The sequence below is a fragment of the Sminthopsis crassicaudata genome, chromosome 4 (genome assembly GCF_048593235.1).
Source record: "Sminthopsis crassicaudata isolate SCR6 chromosome 4, ASM4859323v1, whole genome shotgun sequence".
Taxonomy (NCBI): Eukaryota; Metazoa; Chordata; class Mammalia; order Dasyuromorphia; family Dasyuridae; genus Sminthopsis; species Sminthopsis crassicaudata.
Window position 1 is genome coordinate 3,091,458 of NC_133620.1, and position 9,518 is coordinate 3,100,975.

Here is a 9,518-nt window from a genome sequence, read left to right on the forward strand (position 1 = left end):
TTCCCTGTATAAATGCCACTTGGACATAGTGAATTATCCTGTTGGCAACTTGTTTAATATCTTTGCTAATATTTTAATTAAATATTTGCATCAATATTTATTAAAGAGATTGGTCTATAATTTTATTTCTCTGGTTTGGTTTTTCCTGGTGTAGGTAACAGTACCATATTTGTGTCATACAAATAATTTGCCAGCACTCTTATTTTTTTCAGGTGTTTATTTTATTTAGAAAGAGGAGAAGTACATAGGGTTAAAATTAAAAAGATTTGAACAAAGTTTTAATTTATAATCCTTTTCAAATTACAAGTATTAGACTGGCATTAACAATGTAATTACATTAACAGCAGAGTTTATACATGCTTAATATACATAATTACATACAAAAAAAGTTAAATAATTTTATATTTTCTACAATTTAATTGACCCTTAAATGTTTTCCCTCTGGGAAACAGTAGCTGAGCTTTGGCTTTTTCTACCCAACTGGTTAATTGTACTCCCCCCTCACTTTAGTGAGTTACTAGGGTGGGTTGCAATATTTAAAGTTTTGTAAAGTAAAATACAATCATTGCATATCTATTATTGTTCAGATAATGGTAGTGGAGGGAAAGGACTAGATATTACCCTATACATAAAACCAAAAATTGGAAAGATTATGAATAGAAATTAAAATTTAAAAGTAAAAGAAGGTTCAAATAATTTTGAATATAAACATTTATGATCAAAGGACAGCAAATACATGGAAATTTGAGAGCTATAGTTCTGAACTGTTTGTTTTGTTTTGTTTTGTTTTGGTTTGGTTTTGGTTTTGGTTTTGTTTTGTTTTGTTTTGTTTTTTTAATCCAAGACATGAAAATAAATATAAAATGGAAAACAGTACAATAATTTGACCCCAATAAGGAACTTCTTTTCACAATGTACATTTCATTTCTCCATTGGCATCTAGGTCTTGTAGCGTTAGTTGGAAATTCTTAGCATGACTTCTATTCTCATTTTCAACAAATGACTGGTTAAGACAGTTTACTTATATACAAATATCCATCATTAAAAAAAAAAACTGTTTATGTATGCTCTCTGCTTTTACTATGTCTTTCATAAAGCTTCTGTATGGTTCCAACATTTTCTCAAAAATCTTGGTTTTTTAAATGAACCTTTTTTGGTACTGCTGTCATGATGTAAAGTTTAATGTAACATTCATTTAAGCATAAAATGGCAACTACATTCACAGCTATTGGGAAAATTTTCTTCTTAAGCTAATCAAATACAAGGCTGCGGCAGTTGATAATAGAGTAGTAGAATACAAGGGGGTAAATGAATAAGTAAATAAAATGACTTTTTTTTTTTTTATCAATGACCATTCATTATTTTGTTTTCTGGCATATGGAAGAAATGATCTTCTTTGAGTTTCAAATGTTCTGGTAAATCCAGTTGTCTCTTAGCTTCTTCAATATCATCTTGAATTGCAGTAATAAGGGCATCAATTGAATTAAAGTTCTTTTCTGGTCTGATGTAGCCGGTGATGACTATACTAAGGATTTCCCCATAGAAGTCCTCTTTGAAGGTATGTATAATGTGAGTTTCCACAGATTTTTTAGTATTCTTGTAGTATAGGTTCCATCCTATACTTAAAACCATTTTATGGACAGCTCCATTTCCAACAGAGGCCCAACCATAATAAATTCCAGGAGATAAATTATGTGGAAGAGTATCCACTACTTGCTCAGGAAAGTTAGCTGTGGGGATGCCCAGCTGCTTGGAGCCCGGTCCAAAGCCCCTCACTTTGCCCCGGCAGAAATAAGGCAGGTGTGTCATCACGTCGCTGACTCTGGGCAGAGACCACCCGAGCGGAGAGTCTGGGAGAGCAGCCGTTGAGTTCAGGGCAACGGTTCCCCGGGCCAGCCGGGAGTGGAGGAAAAGAGGTAGGATGAGGGAAGGAGATTCCTAAGACCAGAAGGCGGGAGGAAGACCAGGCGTCAACTGCACAAGGCTCGTGGCCAACAGCCCTCACCAGAAAGCTGCTGACGAAGGGCATGCCACAGAACCTCCGCACACCACAGACCCAACAGAAGCCACCGGCAGCACTCTTTCTTTGCCTCTTTTTCCAAATACTTTAATAGTATTGGAATTAATTGTTCTTTAAACATTTGGTAGAATTCACTTGTGAATCCCTCTGACCCTGGAGATTATATTTTAGAGAGTTCCTTAATAGTTTGCTCAATTTCTTTTTTTTTTCTAAAATGGGACATTTTAAGTAATTTATTTCCTCCTCCACTAATCTGGACATGATTTCATATATATATATATGTGTGTGTGTGTGTGTATTTATATATATATATATATATATATATATATATATATATATATATATATATATATATACATATACATATATATGTATATATATATATATTCATATATTTAGATTAGATTGTCAGATTTGCTTACTATACAATTGGGCAAAATAGCTCATAATTATTGCTGTAATTTCAATTTCATTGGTGGTAAGTTCATCTCCTACATTTTTGAAGCTAGTGATTTTTTTTCTTTTTTTCTAATCAAGTTAACTAACCATTTATTTTATTGCTCTTTTCATAAAACCCACTCTTAGTTTTATTTATTAGTTCAATAATTTTCTTAGATTCAATTTTATTCATCTCTCCTTTGAGTTTCTGAATTTCTAATTTAGTTCTAATTGGATGTTTTTAATTTGTTCTTTTTCTAGATTTTTTTTTTTACTTGCAAATCTTATTGATCTCTATTTTATTCTTGTAGCTATTTAGAGATATTAAGTTTCCTCTAGGCACTCCTTTGTCTGCATCCCATAGGTTTTGGTATGTTGTCTCATTATTGTCATTCTGCTGGATGTAATTATGGTTTGTTTCTGTGATTTGTTATTTGATCCACTGATTTTTAGAATTAGATTATTTAATTTCCAATTGATTTTTAGTCTATCTTTCCCTGTCCTTGTACAGAATACAATTTTATTGCATCGTGGTCTGAAAATAAAGTGTTGACTGTTTATGCCTTTGATTGTGAATTTTTTATGCCCTAATAATGTGGTCAATTTTTTTAAGGTCCCATATACTGCTGAGGATAAGGTATGTTCCTTTCTGTCTCCATTCATTTTTTTTTTCTTCTATCTTCTATTTCTTTGATCTATTTCAAGATTTTAAAATCATGATCTCATGATGAGGATTATTATCTCTGTCCTTCTCCACCCAGCTCTTCTTTCCTCATCCTGTCTGTGTATTTGTTTCTGCTTTAGAATGTTAGCTCCTGGAATTCAAGAGTACTTTTTCTCTTTTTATGTTTCTTATTTGTTTATATTTGTTAGTCCCTGGTACATAGCAAGGGCTTAATAAAGACTCATTTCTTTCATATTCTCACGCAAATATTTTCAACATTTTCAATTGGATTTAAAATGGCTTTTATTAGCTGCATATTATTAGCTGGCACAATCTAAGAGAGCCTTGCTTCAATGCATGTAGTTTATAATTGTTCAAGGATATTAGAAAATGATTGCTTTTTTTGAAAGAAATCCATACCAATTAAAGCAATAACTGTTTTCATTTTCATTCAATTTTTGAAGGATTCTGGGTTTGTTGTTATTTCTTCATTGCAGATGATCAACTTAAATCTGGTTATCATCATTCTAGAAAAGAATCTTGCATGTAATTTAATTGGAGGACAAGATTTTGCATTCTAAACTTTCATAAACACTGTCTGATACACACTAATTAGCTTGTAAAGGATTTTAGTCCTATTCAGTTGCATTCTGTTTGAAGATGCAGCTACTTTGCTTTCATTTATTTAGTAAACCAGGATTTAAATACTTCCTTCCTCAAGTTATATGATAAAAGGTAAATTCCTTTATCATTCTAAGTTCTATTTTCTGCATGTACAAGACAAACTAAAATGTTAAATTTAAAAAATCTATTATGAAGATATGAGATAAGGTTTGTAAGATGCTTTGAAAATGCAAAGCTCAGTTGGTGATGATAATAACAGTATTCTTTTTTCAGTTTTTTTTTTTTTTAATTCAGTTCAATTTATCTTAACTCCATGTGAAGTTTTCCTGGCAGACACAATAGAGTGTATTTCCTATTTGCTTTTCCAGTTCATTTTACAGAAAAGAAAACTGAGGCAAACATGGTTAAATGATTTGCCCTGAGCCAGATAACTAGTAAGTATCTGAGACCAGACTTGAATTCAGGAAGATGAGCCCAGTCCTGACACTGTCCATTGCACCACGTATCCATGTGTATGTGTATGTTATTATAAATTAAGCAAGGAAAGGAAAGAAAATACATCCTGAGTTTAGATATCAGTTTTGCTGTTTTTATTGTTGATTTCACAGAATTTTGATGAGCAAGGGAGGAAATTTAGAATGTTACTTAATAAGAAAGTCGGGGTCCTGTCATATATGCCTAAGGAAATCTAGGTGTTATTCCCTGCATAAATGTCCCTTTTTCTTACTAAGGCAGGAACCAGATTGCTTCATTCTTTTACATACTGCTTTTGTTTTAAATTTACCTGAATTCTTTGATTTTCTTGTATTCAGTTGAATAGTCAGTAAATGTTTTTAAAAGTGCCTCCCATGTGCTAAGTGCTAGGTATTTCAAAAACGACTAAAAACAGTCCTTACTGATATGCAGTGCAATGGGAAGAAAGGGAGAAAGTAACAACGTCAAAGCAAGATATATTCAGGCTAAATTAGAAATGACCACCAGAGGGAAGTCTCTTGCATTTAGGGTGATCAAAAAAGACTTCTTATAAAAGGTAGGATTTTAATTAAGTCTTTAAGGAAGACAGGAAGATGAGATGAAGAATATTATTTCAGGCATGGTGAAAAACCAGTGAAAATATCTGGAGTTGGGAGATGAAGTGTTTGATTTGAAGAATAACAAAGAGGCTACCATCAAGTACCAAGAAGGGAGTGTTGTGTAAAAAAAAGGAAAAGTAGGAGGGGTGACAAATGTATGGTAGGCTATGAACACCCAACAGACTTTCTCCTGAAGGTATGAAGGAGAATCTAGATTTTACTGAATAAGAGAGAAGTGACATGGTAAGACATAATAATTAAGAAGATTAATTTGGGGGCAGCTAGGTGGCACAGTGGATACAATACCATCTGTGAAGTCAGGAGGACATGAGTGGACTCAGACACTTAACACTTCCTAGCTGTGTGACCCTGGGGAAGTCACTTAACCCCAATTGCCTCAGGAAGGAAAAAAAAAAAAAAGATCAATTTGATGTTTGAGTAGAGGAAGGATGGATTTGGGAAATAGTAGGGATAGGAAAATTAACCAGGAAATTATTGTAATAACCCAGGTTATGATATGATGAGGGTCTGCTCCTATGAGGTTGCAGCATAACAGGAGAGAAAAATGTATACATAAGATATTTCAAAAGTAAAATCAATGGGACATGGAAATTTACTGGATGCAATAAAGGTGAGAAGCAGTGAAGAGTTGATGGGACCATGTGAGGTCACTTAAGTGTTAAGCTAAGGTGACTGAACGGACAATTATGTCTTTAGAGTAGAGAAAAAATTGGAAGAGAAATGGAAAGAGGCAATTGTGAATTCAGTTTTGGAATTGTTCAAGCTTTTGGTGAGTAATGCTATAAGCTCCCTGTGATTTCACAACTAAGAAAAAATCAATCAGAATGAGTACAGAATTTAAGAGACATATGTCCGAGTAATAAGGAGGTGATATTTGATCTGTACTCTTCCTTGATCAGAAGACATGTAGAATATTGTATTTACTTATTGACATATTTTAGGAGTTTTGACATATTAAAGAGAATGGTGACCTGAATGGGTGAAGGGCATTGTATTCATGTCACCAGTTTCTCCTGAAGGATTTGGACTTGTATACAGATATAGCCAGAAGAAGTGCTGCAAGAAGAAAGGGAGGTAGAAGCTTCCTTAGTATATCTGATAGACAGTTTTGAAAACAAAATAACCAGAGAATGAACCAATCTGATTTTTTCTTTGCTTTTCAAAAAAATAATAGCCCTGCTAGTATAAATCCAATGTTTGAATTTGTATTTCTGGATTATGTATGTGTCTTACAAGAATTTGTTTTCTTTCTTATCTTTTTGATCCTAGAAGGAAAAAAAGAAAACTAATCTTTGTTTACTGGAAAACAAATTTAAATAAGCTATTTAAATGAAATGTAATTTAAATTACATGCAATGTCTAGATATACTGTTTTGATATTTTGAATTGAGACAACGTTCACATGACAAGTAGAATATTTTCTATGTTTGAACTTAGAGTATCTTCCTGCTTTAAAATAATAACTAATAATAATAACATTTATAAAACAATTAGAAAATTTCACTCAAACCCTCTATTTTTTATTTCCATTAAAATAATTCATGATTCCTTGATGACAGAGACTATTTAAATCTTTTTTCTTGTTATTTGCTGAGCAGAAATCTTGACATGTAGTAGTCATTTAATAAATTATGTTGATTTAAGTTGTTGTTGTTAACTGAATGTTTATCAGCACTGGAAGGTAGATATTTCAGTTAATATAAGGTAAATCTTGCAGGATCAGATGCTTTCAGAGCTTTCCAATGATCAAAAGACTGGCAGGATCAGGTTATTAAAGCTCTTTGGAAAGTTTAAGACTCTCTCCACCATGTCAAGGGTCAAAACATACATTTTAATTTCTAATTAAATAGATAGATGACAAATAGCTAGCTAGCTGGATGGATTGGTAGATAGATGGATAGACATATAGATAGATGATAGCTAGAGAGATGAGAGATAAATAGATCAATCTGAATGCATTTCCAGAGAAGAATAGTGAATTATACTTCCTTTTTTATCAGACATCTGAAATCATGCCAAAAGTGTTTCAACAATTTGATCAAAGCCACAAGGCAAAAGGTACAACTAGAACCGTGATCTCAAGTCTGTCAAGCATCTGTCAATTTCCCATCACCTATATTAGATGTATCTCCTTTCAATGTGCCAGAAATAGAGAACTGTTCAAGAAAATGCAACAAGGAAGGTTCCTCATTCTGTATACTCTCCTTCCCGCTCTTCTCTCTCTCTCCCCCTGTCTTTATGTCTCTCTCACTCTCATACACACAAAAGCACACATATATAAATTAGTAAATAGAAATTTGTTACAGGTCATAGATCTCAAATCTCAAATGGATTCTAAGTTCCCTTTGTTATTCCATTGAAACACAAAATAGGTTACTCTATTTGCAGAGAATCTTCTAAAAACCTGGCAGTATACAAAATGCACAATATGATAAGAAGAATAGTTAAATATGGGCATGCTAATTAGTGGGTAGAAAAATGGACTTAGAATCAGGAAGGCACATGTTTATGAATTCAAATAAAGCCTCAAGACACTTATTAACCTTTTGATTCTGGACAAGTTATTTAATCTTGTTTGTTTAAGTCGCCTCATCTGTAAGGTGATCTGGAGAAGGAAATAGCAAACTACCTCAGTATCTTTACCAAGTCATGAAAAGTCAGACAAGACTGAAAGAACTAAACACAACAAAACCACTGAAATCCAGTGATTTTCCCAGGCCTTCAGAAACTAAACGAAACATGTGGCATTAACTTTGTGTGTGTGTGTGTGTGTGTGTGTGTGTGTATGTGTGTGTGTGTGTGTGTGTGTGTGTGTGTGTTGTGTGTGTGTTTATACAACATAAATGTGAAGTAGGAGACTGAGATAATTTCTGGGTGTATTACAGTGGTCCCTTAGAAAAACCATGTGTTGTGAGCTAATGGGCAAGTGGCAGCAAAATACTTTGGCTCCGGATGTTGCAAGTGAGGTTGGAGTGCTGAGAAGATTTTCTCAGAGCATCAGAGTGTGACAAGATTACTTGCACAAATCCAACCAAAGCTTAGACTGAGATCAGACATTGCTAGTAGATGGTACTATTAGAACTTTAAAATAGAAGAACAAACATGATGCAAATATGACAACTGAATTGATATCAGCATTTATGGAAACTGTGAGATATACTGCACCAGACAACATAGTGGCCATAGGAATAATAACAATCAACCTTGATAATAACAACTCAATTTCAATGAAGTTATAAGATTTATAAAGTGCTTTGTTCCAAACAATCCTTTGATATAGGTCTAGCAGGTTTGATTATCTTTCCACTAGACATGTCCTTACTTGTATTCGTTTTTGTATCTGGGAAATTATTCTTTTAATTTGACTTTCTCGGTTACCTTCACTCTTTATCTTTATCACCTTTTTCCCATGCTGCAAACAAACATGCACAGACCATACAATATTTAATTTTATCTCTGGACCCTGCCATTCCCCTCAGATTTTAATTTCCCAGTTCTCCTTTCTTTCATAATCCATGCTGCTTAATCCCAAATCCCTCACATTCTCCATCAACCCTTGAAATCTAGCTGTTGATGCTTTCACCAAATAAAACTGAACAGCTCAAGGTTACTAATAATTTCTTAATTGTTAAACCCAATAACTTTATTTGTCCTTCTCTATACTGTGCATTTATTATGCAATTGATTTATTCCATAATGATTTCCAATATTTATTCCATAATGATTTCCAATATTGATTTATTCCATAATGTTTTTAATAGGAAGGGATGTTCCATCTTGTCAAAAGCTTTTTTGCTGAGATAATCATATAATTTCCCTTAGTTTTATTTTTGATAATGTCATTTATGTTGATAGTTTCCCTAATATTGAACCAGCCCTTCATTCCTAATATAAATTCCACCTGGTCATAGTATATTATCATAATGATAAATTGTTGTAATCCCTTTACTAATATTTCATTCATTCATGCATCCATTTATTTATTTATTTACTTATTTATTTATTCATTCATTCATTCGTTTGTTTGTTTGTTTGTTTATTTATTTGATCGACTTGTATTGGTCTATAATTTTCCTCTGTTTTAGTTCTTCCTGGTTTAGATATTAGCATCATATTTGTGCCATAAAATTTTTTTTGTTGGGACTCCTTTGCTTATTTCCCCAAATATTTTATATAGTATTGAAATGAATTGTTCTTCAGAGATTTGGTAGAATTCACTTGTAAACTCATCCAGCAACTGAGATTTTTTTCCCTCCTTAGGCTGTTCATTATTATGATTTTCTCAATTTCCCTTTTAAAGGTAAAGTTATTTAAGTATTTCATTTCCTCTTCTGTTAATCTGGGCAATTTGCATTTTTATGAATATTCATTTTACTTAAATTGTCAGATTGGCATACAATTGAGTAATAATAGACCCTGATTATTTATTTATTTCCCCCTTCATTAGTGATGAATTTACCCTCTTCATTTTTTTTGATATTTGTAATTTGTTTTTCTTTTTTTTTTAACCAAGTAAAACAGTTTTGTCTATTTTGCTGTTTTATTTTTCATAAAACCAGCTCTTTGTTTTATTCATTAATTCAATATTTTGTTTTACTTTCAATTTTATTGATATCTCATTTTGTTTTCAGAACTTCTAATTTGGTATTATTTAGTGATTTTTAATTTGTTCTTTTTC

At 32.5% G+C, this 9,518-nt stretch overlaps 1 pseudogene; it reads right to left on the bottom strand.

Annotated features, from left to right (window-relative positions):
- Positions 1–1,289: 1,289 nt before the first annotated feature.
- LOC141540485 (riboflavin kinase pseudogene) lies at positions 1,290–1,809 on the bottom strand (annotated as a pseudogene).
- Between the last annotated feature and the right edge of the window lie 7,709 nt (positions 1,810–9,518).